Source organism: Alligator sinensis, unplaced genomic scaffold (genome assembly GCF_000455745.1).
Source record: "Alligator sinensis unplaced genomic scaffold, ASM45574v1 scaffold140_1, whole genome shotgun sequence".
NCBI lineage: Eukaryota > Metazoa > Chordata > Crocodylia > Alligatoridae > Alligator > Alligator sinensis.
In genome coordinates, this window is record NW_005841836.1 from 1,217,128 (window position 1) to 1,233,636 (window position 16,509).

The window sequence follows — 16,509 nt, forward strand, 5'->3', positions numbered from 1 at the left end:
AAAATAGATGCAACTGATCACAGCACTTTCTGACATAAGGAAGAATACAACAGTAACATTCTTGAACTGTACAAAGTTTACATTTAAGTTGTATGTTAGAAGCTGTCATCTGATGTATCCTAAATGAGTGATACAAATTAAGGAAATAAAAACATGCATACAGCACAATCTGCATAATACAGACAACAAAGCAATCTAAAATCAAGACTATTGCCTTTTAATTAAAGCTCGGCAACCTGGAACACGCAGCATTCAAATGTGTAATCAAAAACCAGTCACCAATAAAACTTACAAGCGTAACAAGCTGAAGCAACTTTCCAGCTGTCTTAATAGGACCCCTGCTTGCGGCAGCTTTTCACAGAGGAGAAAGCAAATCTTTTCCTTTTGTGTGCAGCTTCTGTTTTCTCAGAAGGTGAATCACGCACTTCCAATAACAGGATAACGTCTGAAACAAATCTACAATGGATTGAAGAACCTCACATATGACTTTATGAATTAACACTCGAAGAAGCCAGTATGACATCTCATTCCCCATTTCCTGCTCTAAAAAATGAGTTTTCAGATTTTCATTGTGTTTTTGTCACACAGAAATGTATTCCAAATCCACCAAATAGTGTTAAGTAGGGGAAAATGACAATTTATAATTAGCAAATTACGAGAAGATGAAATTTCACCAGCAACTCAAAAAAATTTGGTGATTTTTTAAAAACTGAAACCCCTTCATCACTTATTAAAATTATTTCAAGGTGCCATTTTTGGCTTTTGCTACATTAGTAATGACACTTTGAAAATGTCTTTGTCCTTTGTAATTCAGAGCTAAATAATGCTTTGAAAGACAATACACAATATCTAGTGCCCTACCTCAGTGGGGATAATCAATGTGTTTATGTCTTAATTATATGCAAGTTCCTGGAGTCGCTGTGCTTAAAAGAGAACATTTAAAAAATAAAGATTTTCATGCTAACAGAGGCAGAAACCTCTGTTGAGAAATCTTTCTATAAACTTCCTTTAGGAAACTAAAGTAAGAAAATTAATACTTAGCATTTTAGCGATTGCACCTGCTGACAATTTTATTTGCTTATTTTCTTTTTAAGCCCAAGAGAACACATTCCTGATAGCACAAGCATTAGGCTGAACATATCTGGGGCTGCTTCACTATTATAGGCTGAACTCCTGATGACTCTTGTTAATGAATAGGCTGCCAAACTTCCTAAGAGAGGAGGCACACGCCTAGACCCTATTCTAAAGGGACTGACTGATGCCATTCACATCTCATTATGAACATGCTTATTCTGCACAGCACTTGGCTGTTGCCAAGGCTCTGTATTCCATACTGCCACAGCAAGCCGCTGGTCCTGTTAACAGCAGGATGTTAGGCCTGAGTGGCCGTCTGGCGAACAGGCACTCTGACACTAAGCTGGCACGTGCTGGCGCAGCAGGAGCAGACCAAGGCGTGACAAATTACTGAAAGAGCTAAGCTAAACTTATGGCTGACAACCACCTGAGCCTTAGGACCTCTATGGGCCTGCCATCAACTCTCAATTCATTGCTCACCCTTTTAGTCTGCAGCCTGCTTGTGGGCCCAGTTTAAACAAGGCAGATACACTATAAAGGCTTTTCATGCTATGCCTAATAATATACTGCTGTTTAATGAAAGGCCTTCCACATCTAACACATAAGCATACAATGCAATGAACAACTGCTAACAAAATAGAAGTTCGTATGCATTTTGCTAAATATTGCATGGAAAGATCGCAAGAGGTGGCACTGGTGACGTGAATTCAAATCAAAATGAAATGACTCATGAAACTCCTATTTATGAGGGAGAGGGGAGATTTCCCTAAGCGTGGAAAAAGATTAAACAACAGTTGGTTAGTTTACAGGAAACACATTTGAAAAATAATATATGTATAGGGCTCAAAAAGCATCCAGAGGTCTAGAAAGATTTACCAGAAACGTAAAAGGAGTAAGTTTTAGGTAAAAACACCTACTTTTTTATGTAGGTGTTTTTTATGTAGGTTTTTTATGTAGGTGCATAAAACTTTATGCGTTTTTCTTGCACATGAAAATAAAGGAGTAAGTACGCTACCTGTAGCTACAGTCAAGGCCAGCATAGAGAGGGATTGTATCAACTTCCACCTCACTGCTCTTCTCTGGCTTCTCTTTCCTGAAATCAACATGCATTTTATTCCAGTCTCTGGCTACCCTTGAGGTCTGACTGCTAATAACACAAAGTCACAGTGACTTGTGACAGGGACAGAAATCCAAGAGGGATTCACATGAAAGGATCGCTTATTTTCACTTGTGGTGCAAGTCAGGGAGTGTTAAATGACAAAGAGAAAATTAACCTAATTCACTGTTACCACAATTTTACATGCAAAAGTATTTAGAAAGGTATTTTTTGGACAGAAATAGTCTTATCTAGGTCTCTTAAAAATGACAGCTGATCTGGGAGGTAAAAAACCCTAACTATTTGAATGTAGACTGTAAAGGATAATGACAGCCCCATATGAGCAAGAGGCCTTTCACAGTAGCACAGTTATTTTTTTAAATAAAAGCCATTCTTACAAACAAACTGGTCGGTTTTCAGAGAAATTTTCTGCAAAACCAAAAGCCTCATCTTTACCATAAATCCCCCTTTATCCCTCAGGCCAAATCTACATTAGAAACACTTTGCTGATGTGGCCACGCAAAACACTTCTATAGCACATGCAGTTTATACTGACAAAATGGCATCACTGCTGGGATACTTTATTCTGGTCTCTCCCTCCCTCCCAGCAAAAGTCCTGTTTGCTGGGATAGCTACATTTGCATTCTGGGCTACTGCAGGCTCTGCTGGTCGGTCAGCAATCATTCCTCCTTATACCACCTCCTAAGCTACAATGGCAGAAATCTGCAGTGAAGACCCAGGCTTAGACCCACTTAAAAGTGTCAAAAAGAGTACTTATCTGAGGCAAAAAGGAGAATGGGAGGACTTGCAGGGGATGATTTCAAGAACTGCTGTACAGCTAAACCTAAAACTAAAGCTGAACTGTTAATTATGTGAGCTTTGATCACACCTCATTGATGGTCCCAATTCTGTAAGCCCGTACTCTGTTGTACATGCCAGTGAGCCACCCCATCGTATATCACTGCCCACTTGCAGCATGAAGTTAGTGTTTTTACAGTGCCATGGAAACTAACATTTCTTTTTTTTGACATGAAATATGCCACTAACAAAATATCAACCCCATCAGCACTAGTTCATCGCTGTGCTTGGAGCTGATTAGTGCTGGGGGAAGCTTTGCTGCTGGCTGGCTTCCCCACGGCCAGATTGCTGAGGAGAAGCATGCGAACCGTTTCGCCGAGATGGTCCAATACCATGGAGGGCAGGTTGTGCTCTTGAACCCTGCCCTAGTGAAGAAGCTGGACAGCTGGCTTCCCTGATTAACTAAACCCCCATTTATCTGAAGGTTTTGGGTGTCCCCTGAGAGCTTCAGATGAATGAGGTTATACTGGACGTTCAAAGGAGCTGATCAAAAGCAGCTCTTTTTAATATGTATGCCAATTTGACCACTTCTTAATACCTCTCAGTAATGGAACTGCTCGCTATTCCTACACAGATGCTAGTCATACTGCAATTGGTATTTATTCTTTGTTGTCTCAGTGTTACTGATGCTATTCAAGCTGTTAAATTTAAATTGAAATCACTAGGATTATTTCATGTTTTGTTCCTACCACGAAGGCCAAACTCTGGAATAAAATGTTTATAAAAGATATAGCTACATTTTTATTTGTGTCATGCTCTAAATGTGTTTTGTGTCATGCTCTAAATGTGTTTTGTGTCATGCTCTAAATGTGTTTTATATTTAAGGAGTGAGCTATGAAAAGGTGTGAATGACTGGGCACAATTATGTACCAAATGTGCGGTATTAGAAATAGGGCTTCAAATCACAGTCCTGTAAATAAACCCCAATGTAAATATATGTGCCCAGTAAGAGAGTATGGAGCTTGTAGATTGTGATTTTAACATGTTTTTTATAACAAGTTACAAGCTAACACTTGTAGACCTAGACTGCTGCAAAAGATATTAACATGTTAAAATTACCATGCTGAAACAAAAAGATCTCAAGTAATCACAAGCACTGGAATGATCTGTGAAATGTCCCATTAAGAAAAGACGGAGGAGATTCTTCCACACTGGTCATTCAATATGAGGAAAAGGAGAAAGTTGAAGTTCTCCTCTCCAGCTATAAGTCCTTTTGCAGATATAAATATAGTTTGGTTGCACTGGACATGAAGGAGAGACAGGAATGAGAGCTGTCTACAGGAGAAATCTCAACCAGTTTAATTCAACAGGCCCAGTTCTGTGATGAATATTAAAGGCTAGTTTAGGGTGAGATAAAACATCATGGGGAAAAAGAAAATGTTTTGAGACTGTATGGGGTGAGGAGAAAGAGACAACCATTAGGTGGACAGCGAGAGAGGCAACCTGAGGCCTGAAGACAAAAGGAATAAATATCTGATATGTGGCAAATAAAGGAGCCAGCTTGAGAGGCATTTGCATCACAAAGAATGTTTTCACTTAATTCTATAGAGTGAAAGGTTTACTGTAAACACCTCATGGCAGAAATGAAGAAAACAAAAGCTTTTGCACTCAACCTTTGAGAAACTGAGTATCTTAAACATTTAGCTATACATCTATATAGATATATATCTATACACACACAGGTTACATATATATATATGTAAAGCCTTTCATCCTAAAATATTCCAAAATGATACACACACTTATGAAGTAATACACAGAAATGTGCAAAATAAGCATGAACCCAGGCTGAACTTCTACAACAGACTGAACCAGCATCCCAGATGGAAATTCCTAAAGAGGTTCAGAAATCAGACTGTAATTTTCTCAGTGTTTAGATTCAGTATTTGGATTGTGTTGATTGTAGAAATCTTGGCTCTGGGCCCATCTTGTACATATCCATACATCAATGCGAAGCAGAGGCACACAAAAACATATTAATACAATATAAATCATAAATGCAATATAATTAGAAATAAAACTATGGTAGGATTTAGGCAGATGGAACGTTCATACCCGAAGTAATCTACAAGGGCAAAACCTCTGCCAACTCTCCTACTGGTCTGGTATTTGTGCAATTGGTTAGGATCTCACTTCTAATTCTCATCTTTGAAATAAAAGTATTCTAGAAAGCATTTCAAGAGTAACACATATGCTTTCAGCAACACATGGAATATAATCAACACTGAGCATACTTCCTATTGACACATACTTTTTATACAAGCATAAAGCAAAATCCTGTGGGTTTGTGGCTAGGGAGAAGTAGGATTGGCCGCATTCCACAGTATTATTAGTACTAGCAGTAGCAATAGGAGGAGTATCACAGAAACATTAGGAGCCCCAGCCCTGAAATAGAACCCTATTATGCTAGGCTCTGTACAAAGCAAAGAAGAAAAATACTATATTCTCACCAGCTCCATGGAACTTGCCATACAAGATGATGCTGACTATCAATTTATCAGGGTTCCTATTTGTGTGGATTCCACTGCAAGAAGGAATTTTGGGAAGGGGGTTGGTTAAGAAGCTGAGAGAATGTGTGGAGGCACAGGACTCCCCCCAATCTGTATGGATGGTCTTGACACCTGGGGGATGCCTCTGTCTATTTAGTGGGGGGAAAAATGTTGCAACTCCTAGGAGTAAGAAAGAGGACATGTCATGTGCGTACACTTAGAGTTTCCAGCTCTCCTGTACAGAAATTCCTTTCGTAGGCCATTATCTGTTCTATAATTATTGTAGACAAGATAAAGGGAGCCGTATTTTGTAACTGCGGATGCGTTTCCTTATGCCAGCTTGGCAGATTTGAGAATAAGGAAAGAACATAAAAGCAGGGCCAGTTTTCATGGATTTTGTTTGCTCCTTTAAGATTTCAGTGCCAAACAAAAACTGACAGGTAATATTTACAACCCATCCATATTAGCAATGTTACCTATGGGGCATTATATTTGCTTTTTCAGTTTAACGTAACTGCCCACAGCACAACTCTTGATATATTACTTTTGCAAAAGCAGCAGTAAAAACAAGAGGGCTAACAAATTCTGAAGAGCTGGAAATGGCAAATCTAAGATAAACAGGGCTTATTACATTTCTGCCAGTCAATTTGATGTGATCAGGTAATTTGTGGGCACTACGGTTAAGATCAGGGGTCAGAAACTTTTTTGGGCAAAGTGTCAAAAAGACCCTCAATCCTGACTTGTAAGTTATCAGTGTACCAAGGGTGGATGGTGGGGAAGCTGTGAGGGGCCCAATTCATGTTGTGGCAGTACAGTTTGGGTCCCTTCCCCGCTGTCCACCGTGAGGCACACGTGCACCCACTGCTGGCAATGAGCCCGGTCAGGGTACCATGGATCCCAGTGCGGCTCCTTGCAGCCTCCCCACCACCTACTGCAAGCAGCCTGGGCTCCGTGGTCAGCTGCAGGGGTCTACCCAGAGCCCAGACCGGCTGTGGTGTGCTGAGCAAAATGGTTTCACACGACATGCTCTAGTATGTGTGCCAGGGGTTGCTAACCCCTGGTTTAGATCCTTGTTCTCAAAAAATGTCAATAAACTCCCGCTGACTTAAGCAATAAAGGATCAAGCCATACGTGCTGATGTTAGCTGTTGCTTTGTTACCGAGTACTTTAAAGCATTTACCCACTTTTATCTTACCAAATGACAAAATGGTGCTCATATTTACCTAAATCCAAGATGATGTTGAATTTAAGATGACCCCCCTGCCCATTAGATTCTAGATATGGAAAATTATGTGTTATTTTCAAAGTACATAATCTAATTATTGGAGGGTTGTCTTAAACTTTCCCTCCACTGTTGTGGCAGGGAAAAGCAGCAGGGGAGCAAGCTGGTGGGGGGTGGGAGGGGAAGCAGGGGCCCTTCTGGTGTTGGCCTCCCTGCCACTTGTCCCCCCACTGCTAACTCTCCCTGCCACTTGCCCCGTCAGTGCCTGCCCCACCCCCAGCCATTTGCCCCGCCTCTGCCTGCCACCATCTCACCTGGGCTTACCCAATGCAGTGGCTCTGGCTACAGCCCAGGTCATGGATCACAGTGGCTCCAGCCCCAGCCCTGGCCCCAGTCAGGCAGCAGAGGTAGTTCCAAGCGTGGCCCCAGCCGGATGGTGGTGGTGGAAGTTCCAACTCTGGCTGGCCCTGGCTGTGGCTAAGCAGCAGCAGCCCCAGCCAGGCAGCGATGGCAGTTCTGGCCCCAGCCCCGGCCCCAGCCAGGCAGCAGTGACAGCTCCAGCCCTGATCCTGGGCCTGGGCAGGCAGTAGCTGCTTCTCTAGGCCAGGATTGAGGCCAAGACAGAGCTGCAGCCCCTGCCTGCCCAGAGCTGATACTTAAATGCAAGATGAGTCTTCCCCCCACACCCATGTTGAACAGGGAAAGAAACCTCGTCTTGAATTCGAGTAAGACTGGAATATGGAACTATATTTCAAGTGTTTTTTGCACTGAATACCATAAAGCTGAATCATGCCTGAGACATACAAGAGTTCTAAAATAAAAAACAAAATACTAGCAAGTGTGATAACACCTTAGGAAAACATATGGGCACGGGACTCGTGAGCTACCACTAGTACAAAACACGGCACTTTCAGATTGCTGCATGTGCAAACAGCCACATAAATGGTCTACTCCATGTCTGAGAGCACAAGTTAAACTAGGTGCATCCTTCTTGTGCATACCAAACCCACAGAAACACATTTTTAAATAAAAAAGAGGAAAGTGCAGAAGATAAATGTACTTTATGTATTATTCAACCACCACCTTAATTTTCTGAGCAAACGGCAAAGCTGCTTTTCCCAAGAGGAACTAATCATGAAACCATATTAATGTCTAAAAAGTAACATGGCTATAAATGTCAGGGGTTTACCAAAAAGGAATAATACAAGGAGCATGAAAATTATTTCAACATAAAGTGTTAGTACGTGATCTCTGTACATCTCATCAACTATTGGTCCAAGCCCTGCCAAAACACACCACATCATACTCTTAAATAAAATGTTCCAATGGTTGATTTCAATGCGAAACCCAATATGCTTGGTAGACTTCCTATCACTCATGGTCCAGTAACTGCCACTATTGCATAGAACTAATTGAAAATTTTTGGGGGAATTCTGGTGGCGCACACCCTTCACAGAACAGATGCAATCAAACCATCTTTGTTAACAGCTACACATTCTTTTAAAAAAACCACCTAAAGTAGCTGTTTCAAAATTACAGCAAACATCAAATACTAGGACTTTTTGAAAAACAAACATGGATTTATTTGTCTTATTTTAAAGAAAATTAAAACTATCAGATGAAATTCATGTTGTTGTGCACCCTTCTATGAGTAACATGGCTTGGCCTGGGGGACTGTTTAGCAGCTCAGAATGAAATTCACTTCACAACCCATGATCACATTACTACAGCGGCGCTCAAACTTTTGCTGGTGCAGGCTGGATGAGTGGTTTGTGGCTGGTCTGCAGGCTGGATGGGGCTCCATAAACCAGGATCAGACCCCATGCAGCCTCCTGGAACTGCCCCTCGCCACTGTCTGCTTGAGTCCAGCACCACCTGTCAGGTCTCCACGCTGCTTCCCTCAGCCCTGCACTGCCTCCTGGGGCCCCAAGCTACAGGATCAGGGCCCACCCTACCTCTAGTTGGCCCTATGTGCCTCTACTGGGCTCTGGGTACATCAATCTAGTGTTACTATTCAGCCTGCTGGGCTCCCCACAGGTCTGGAAGTTTGACCGCAGGAGAGCAGCAATTGTTGCCACTGCTCCCCTGCTGCAAATTTTCAGACCTCTGCAGGCAGGATGTCATGGCTCTGTGGGCTTGATCCGGCCTGCAGGCTCGGGGGTTGAACACCCCTGCCTTATCAGGAGGCAACACAACCTATCTGTAGCACTTACTCAATTTATAGGATTTAATAGCAGTTGTTGTCCCCCCAGCAGAAGTAGACTCGTTTGACACCAGTGCTGCTGTTCCTTCCTGATCTGTCTTCTCTCTCAGTGCAAGAACAGATGGGAGGTGCAGTCTGCCATGAAGATGTATATGGGCCTCATACTAGAGACCATTCCACTTGCTGTGGGTAAATCCTTTAGGAAACCTACTAAAATCAGTCTTAGGAAGCGATTTTAGAGACACAAAGAACAGGTAGGCATCCAGCATTCATTAGCTTTCAGTAGCAGCCACGTACCTCAGCCACTTTGAAAATCTCTCCTTTACTATCTTCTAATGTCCGAAAAATTTCTCTGCTATACCTGTATAGTATGTTGGGCTGCATTTTTTGGAACAGGGACTGTATCTTTCTCTGATCCTGAAAAACGCAGCACACAATGGTGCCCCCATCCTGATCAAGAGCTACCTGAAATACATATGCACACATATTCAACTGTTCTGAGTTGTTCTATTAAAGCCTAAACCTCTGGAGTATGGCGAGTTTCTCAGAGATGATCGACATCACTGGCTTTAAAAAAAATGAAAAGAATACAATTTTATATAGAAGTCCAATTTTCCTTGAAAAAGGAATACCGTAATAAGAGCATGCAGAGGCTGCCCTGAGGCTAAAAGATAAGGCTTCTGCTCTTATGTGCTGAGCTACTCTGCAACATCTGCTCCTGACTCTGACTTTGTTTTGTTCTGTGGTAGCAAGTTGCCCAAGGTGTGCTAAGGACTACGTGAGTATAGCAGGGGTGCTCATGCTCTCCTGTAGGATGTCAAGAACATGTGGCAGATTAGTCATGCCAAGTGCTTTAGGGGGAAAGGTTGCATTTATGATGAAAGAAGCAGAAAACCAGCTTTCATCTTAATTTGTTTACAACTCTTCTGTCCTTGCAGGAAATCCCCTGGATGCAGGCACCTTGTCATCCCACTCTGGACTATTCACTTAATGACAACAGTGACAGAGCAATGGCTTACTATCCTGGTATCATACAGCAATTTCACATTTTATTTGCACTAATGCACATCCACACCTTTAGATTTCTTTTAGGAGTTCTTTGAATTACGTTTGCTATTGGTTATTCTTACTGGTACAGCTATTTACTCTGCAGGGAAAACAGCAGACACATTTTATCTTCATTACAAATTATTACTCTCATTAGAGGTCATTCTTGCTATAAAACTTCCAAATTCTTTGGAAATGGCTTTTCCACTTCAGCATTCAGAAGGGATAGCTGGCAGAGGAAGCTTTTGTAAAACAATATACGGAAGAACAAAAAGAATAAAATGTCTCAGTCAAAAACTGTGATATCAAATCTAGAGAATAAAAAAGTATTGGAACCTGAAATGAATTAACATTACCTCAGGAAAAAAGTTATGCTCTGTCAGACAAAAACAATCTTTTTCTTTTTTTTTTTTTACTATTTAGGAAATGGTAGACAGAAATCCAAACTAGTAAACTTTAGTCCTTAGTTTCATACTTCAGACAATGCCCTCAATCTATGCAAGGTAAAAATTAAATACTGCCATGCTGAGAAAAGGCAAATACCCCTGATTTAACTTCTCTGCCTAATTGCCTCTATAAAATCTATTTAAAAATTCAACTAACAAAGGCCCTTTGAAATAATAAGTACCAATGAAAATGACAACTAATGAGTCAGTGGACTCCTAACTAACAACATGCACTTAATATTATACTTCCATGGAAATGGACAAGCCAAAATACTGGAGTAAGTTCTCAGCAGGTGTATATTACCACAGAACCAGTGGCTTTAATTGGGCTATGACAATTTACACCAACTAAGAATCTGTCCCACTGAGTTTTCCTTCCTGTTCTCAAAATGGAGCTTTTTTACCTTTTCTCCTCCAAACCTGATCTTGGCTGAATAGAGATGTGCCCATTGCCAAAGCTCTTCTAATGATGACACAGCTTAAAAGCAGCAGAAAAAAGGCAACAATAACACTTCCCCGGCTTAAAAGCCAAGGGGTCATTTCAAAACAGGAGCTAGAGATCCTGGTAGCTGTGAATGGGCAAGCACCATTGTTCGCCTCCACTGACAAACTGTTTGGGGCGATCTTCCTAGATATATATCATTATGGGAGTGAGGTACAAGGCCTTTAGCCCACCTTCATTTCGAGAGAGACCAACACATGTAAGAACAATGCACCAACAGAAATGATCATCACTGGGCTGCAGGCAAGGAAGATCCTGTTTCCCAGCTACTGTGAAGCTATGAGAATCAGTCTCACCTATTGGACAGCTGTGTGTCATGGCTAAGCTATCAGCAGTTTAAGCATGGCAGCCCTGTGAACAGAAAGGAAAACTGTAAAGAAACCCCACTTTAAAGAGGCAGAGAGGAAAAGACATGTAGCTGTGTGTAAAACTGAGAGCAGGTTCTTCTTATCTGTGGAGTACAAAGTAACACGTTAGGAAAATACAATAAAACCTGAAAACTTAGAAGAGCTCACACTTTTGTATAAAGTGTTAGGTGATTTCTCAGTGCATTCCAGGGCTCAAATGCTATGCCAATAAGGTATATTATACATTGACTGGTCCCTAACTTAATATCCAAACTCTAGTGCTATGTTGAAAAAAATGGAACTATTGTTTCTTAATCTGTAATATAAATGTGCTAGCAATAGCAAAGAGGGCCAATACACTTCTAATTAAGATATATTATATAAAATTCCAAACCAATTCATTCTAGCCATGGGGACTTTCCATATCCCAGTCTCACATGGCTATAAGATACTTGATATCTATCCTGAAAAGAAGAGCTTAAGTTAGTAAGCTTGTTGCTATGCATAACAAATTGTTACACCTCCATTAAAGGACATACTTTCTGCACTACATTTTGACAGCTATCAAAGTAAACAATTTTAAATATCTCATGAGTGACAGTGTTTGCTTAAGAAAAAACCTGAGTGAACATTAGTTAATCTGTTAAAAAAGTCTGACCTTTCCTTTGTAAATAAAATAGGAATCAAAATTACTCACTCATAAATAAACAAAATTATATCAAAGACACCCACATATTTTGAACCCCCCCCCCCCCCCATGTTCCTGGCTATTCAAACCCTCAAAATGTCTAACTTTGGCCACCTGTAGTTCTTAAGTGTTAAAGTCAATCTTAATGAGACAGCACATGACAGAACAACTGATGAAATGGAATTACTGTAATTCGGATTGCCTAAGAGAAAGAGTGGCCACTTACTCTACTTCCTAGTGATGTTGTAGGCAGCATGGATCCCTGTGAACATGCATATGTGCCTTGTGTCCGAGTCCAGAATCTGTTCTTAATACCAGTACCCATCTGGGATGCACATCTGCCCCATGCCTTCCTATGTAAAGACACAGGCCTGGCTCTGACCTCTGTCTCAGACTCTTTTTGCCATCTGAGCTTGCCATTTTTTCTCACTTCATTTCTGGGGGAAAAAAGTCCTCCTAGCTCCCTCCACATTAATTCCTTTTGTACATTCCAAAACCAAGGCAAGAAACAAACACGTTGCAGAGGGGCAAAGGTGTTTCATCATCAGCCACAAATATGGTCAACACCACTGGCACACACAAGGTTCAGAAAAGATTATGATCTCCTGAGTGTGTGCACTGGATCCACACCAACACAAGACGCAAAGGACTATTTCATTGTAATACTGCATGATGAACTGACCAGGGCTGCTGTAATCTACAATGGGTCAAACTCAGGAAGGCTTCCTCAGGGAAGGGAAAATACAGTTGCCAACTTAGGCCATTTCAGCTGTGGAAGGAGTCAATATTGCTGCACCTCAAAAACCAAAGTTTGTATTTTCCTGCTCTGCTACCACCTGACCCCTCATGCTTTCTGCTTCCAGTGCTCTTGGTTACTGTGAACATCAGTGAAAACTGGTGAATTTACCTCTCTGTTTATAAAACATCAAAGCAAATTGTACAGTCATTTGAAAAGATATTATACATGAATCAAAACTGGGAAAGGTCACTTAGCTTGTAACTTTACAGAGGTTCCTATGAAGCCAAATATTGGAAGCAAAAAAATGGAGATTGGGGTTTTTGTTTTTAAATGTACTTGTTTCCAAAAATGTAGCATGCTACAAATTGGAGTTGTATATTTGAATGGAAAGAAGCACCTCAAAGCACAGGAAAAACATGCACTGATTGATGCTGTAAATTACTATGCATAAAGCAGGGGATTTCCTGTCAGAAAAAAAAGTATATTTTTATGAATGTGGATTTCTCAGGGGTTTGAGCCGTAGAAAATAATTAAAAATGTTTTGGAATGGCGCACACTAGACTATATTACTCTGCACTTGTTCCTGGAGTTGCCTGTGCCTCACACCAACAGAATAGCAACTACAAGAGCAATGAACCAAACGAAGACCTGTCAGGTAAATAGTCTTACTTCAGAAAAGTAAGTCAGATGTCCTAAATAAATTATGAGTAGTGAAGTACTTTGCACCTGGAACATAACCTTCCATATAAAAAGTCTGAGCTCACAAGTCCTGAATGCCCCAAAGGAGCTTTCACCAGTTTCGTCAGAGCGACATTGGTATTCCATAATACAGAAATATGTGTAAAGGAGGTTTTCCAAAACATTGAAGAGTCTCTAGTATAGCTGACACTAGTTCCAAGATAGGTTTAAATTTCTGCTAAATAAAATCAGATGGAGTTATATGGTGTATCCAGAAAAGTGTACATGTGTAAGGGCGGGGTGTTTGCCACAGCACAAATAGGAGTGGCACATATTTGTACCGCTTTGTGCCCCAGGGCACATCCCTGCATGTGAGCTCTGGCATTGTGCTGGCCCCAGCAGCTTTACCTGGGGCCCTGGGGGCATCCCCGGGCAGCAGAAGCACCGATCTAGCTGCCCGGAGCCTGGCTGGCAGCCAGAGCCTGGCTCTGGATGGGTAGGTGCCATATTTGACAGTGCATGTTGCTGCATGTGCTGCGCCACTTTTTTTTTGATGCGGCTCTTTTCGACACTGGGAGCTCCTGTCATGTGTGGCACGTGCAGTTTGCAGAGTCTCAAACAGTTTTGATGCACTGCAAACTATACGAGGGCCCTCATCTGGACCCACCCATAGTTTTTAACAAGAACTCAAACTGGTAAAGAAAGTAAGCCAAATCGTGTTAAATGAGGCAAGGATAGAGGTCTTTGTAGAGCTACTGACATTACATTGAAAACCTTTCCCACTCTGGAACTCAAATATTCATCTTGTAAATGGCTTTTAACCTAACAGGAGATCACACATTTCTCTTGCCTGGATACTTATCAGTGCAGCTCTTCTCTGTTAGGAACCAGGCTACCTGGGAAAGTTCTGGGTTTGGGTGATGGAGGAACTCTTGTTCTTAGCCTACATTCTCAGCCTGATAGGATTAACTGGCTATATGTCACCATCTGGCATATGTCCTAGGCAATATGGAAGTCCTTGCACAAGTTGCTCCCACTGGAGGGGTTCATATTCAGTGGGAATACAAATTCACGTTTACAATGTCAGGACCCAAGTGTCCAAATAACCATTAAGCAGATGGAAGAAGTCTAGTCAAGTCAGTTCCAAGGCTGCTACAACCGTTGGGGCATCTTAGATGCTGTGCATCATTGGTGATTCTTTGGCTAAGTGACCTGGTAGTACCCATCTCCTCTCCAAGTATGGATGGCCGTTGGCTCACAGGGAGCTCATCCATCTTTTGACAGGTCTTGTTTTTAGTCCTGCTGTGTGTTCACACACCCTTTTCACTCAGATTACCTCAGGTAGGGACACTGGCTTAGTCACCAACAACCTGACCATGGAACAGGCTGTATTGGTTTACATGGTACCAGATACCAGGCCAAGAGAGTCCTGGCCTGACAGGTGATGGAAGAAGGGGTTGCTGCTACTGCTGTCCTTATGGGAGAGAAAGAAGAGAATGACGTGGACTGCTGGTTTCACCTGTGGAATGTAAAGCCTGGAAGAGAGGTTTCTGATGAGACAGAATCCGAAGCCGTGCTCATAATTAGGTGGGGCTAAGGCACCCATGACTTCGCCTATGCAAAAGGTACATGTTGACTGATCATAGCAAATGTGAAAGGGACCTGCTGTCGTACAGAGGCTTCATGTAACACTCATTTTATTGCAAAGGCCCAGAATGAAAGAAGCCTGACAACTGCAAAAGACAAATCCCTAGGCCATTTTTCTACAGAGATCATTGGAACAATATAACTGCCCTATTTTATCAGTGTATGTACAGCTGCCTATGCTCATGTTGACGAAATTATCTAGCTTGTTCCACAAACTAGGTGATCATTGAGGGACAAATTACTGGGAGAAAGGTCACATGTTACCAAGCAATGCCTCCCCTGTGTTTGGTTACAGTTTTAATCTTATTCAAATACAAATATAATATATTTATTTAAAGAGAAAAAAACAGCCACAATAAGTAGTGTTTTAGACTTTTTAGAAAGAATAGAAAGTTAAAAAAATAGTAGTTCAGTAGGTTCATCTACTTGCGATTTGGATATTTGAGCTGATAGAAGCAGTTCACTATATTTGCTGTGCTGTTATTAACTGCATAAAGCTGCTTATTTAACAGACAATACATTTCCTAGACGTTCAATTTTATTTCTGCCACTGTTTATGATACTTGAATTTTTTCCCAAGTAATATTCTGACATATTTATTTTGAAAAAATTATGAGTGAAATTATCAAAATTGCTCCAAGTTGCTTAGTTCTGTTCTCATGGAAATAATGGTAAAATTCCCACTAACTTCTGGAGAAGTGGACCAACCCCAGATACTTCTGGAAATCCCGACTCTACAATAAATAATCCACAGTGATGCTACGGTGACTTCTTCAGATGTGATACATGAACATATGTTCTTCCTGAAAACATACTCTCTTAGTTGGGACCATTCACATTATGGATGCTTGGAAGATCAGGATCTTAGTTACGGGATCTTAATATAAGCTAAGGCATCATACTAAGCATCTTTACAAAAACTGATGAACAAAGAAAAGCTAAACATGTGCATTAGGTGATACATGCTTAAAATTTTTGCAGCCTTTACTTAAAACAGTAAACATTATTAAGCATCTGTACTATGTAGGAGACCACTAGGATTATAAGAAAGTAGGAGTGGGAGAAACCTCAGGAGGCCTCTGCTCATGGCATGATCATCCCTCACTAATTCATCCCAGCCAAAAGTCTGCCTAATCTGCTCCTGAACATTTTTAAGGACAGAGCTTCCACAACTTCTCTAGGTAGCCTGTTTTAATGTTTGACCACCATCATAGTCAGAAAAAGCTTCGTAATCTCTAATCTAAATTTCCTCTAATGCATTTAGAGCCATTGCTCCTATTCCTCTTCCCTACAATGATAAAACAAGTCAATCTCCCATCCTCTTTATAATCAATTTGCAGGCAATCTGAAGACTAATCAAATCCCCCCTCTCTCTTCTCCATCCTAATAATCTTAGTTCTTTCAGCCTTTCTTTATATAAATCATGTTTCTGACGCCTCGAATAATTTTTATTTTTCTTTACTGCACTCTTTC

General features: G+C 41.2%; 1 protein-coding gene across 2 annotated transcripts in view; it reads right to left on the reverse strand.

Moving 5' to 3' along the window:
- Positions 1-16,509, reverse strand: part of RALGAPA2 (Ral GTPase activating protein catalytic alpha subunit 2) — a 375,043-nt gene that overhangs the window by 27,240 nt on the left and 331,294 nt on the right. The window lies entirely within an intron of this gene.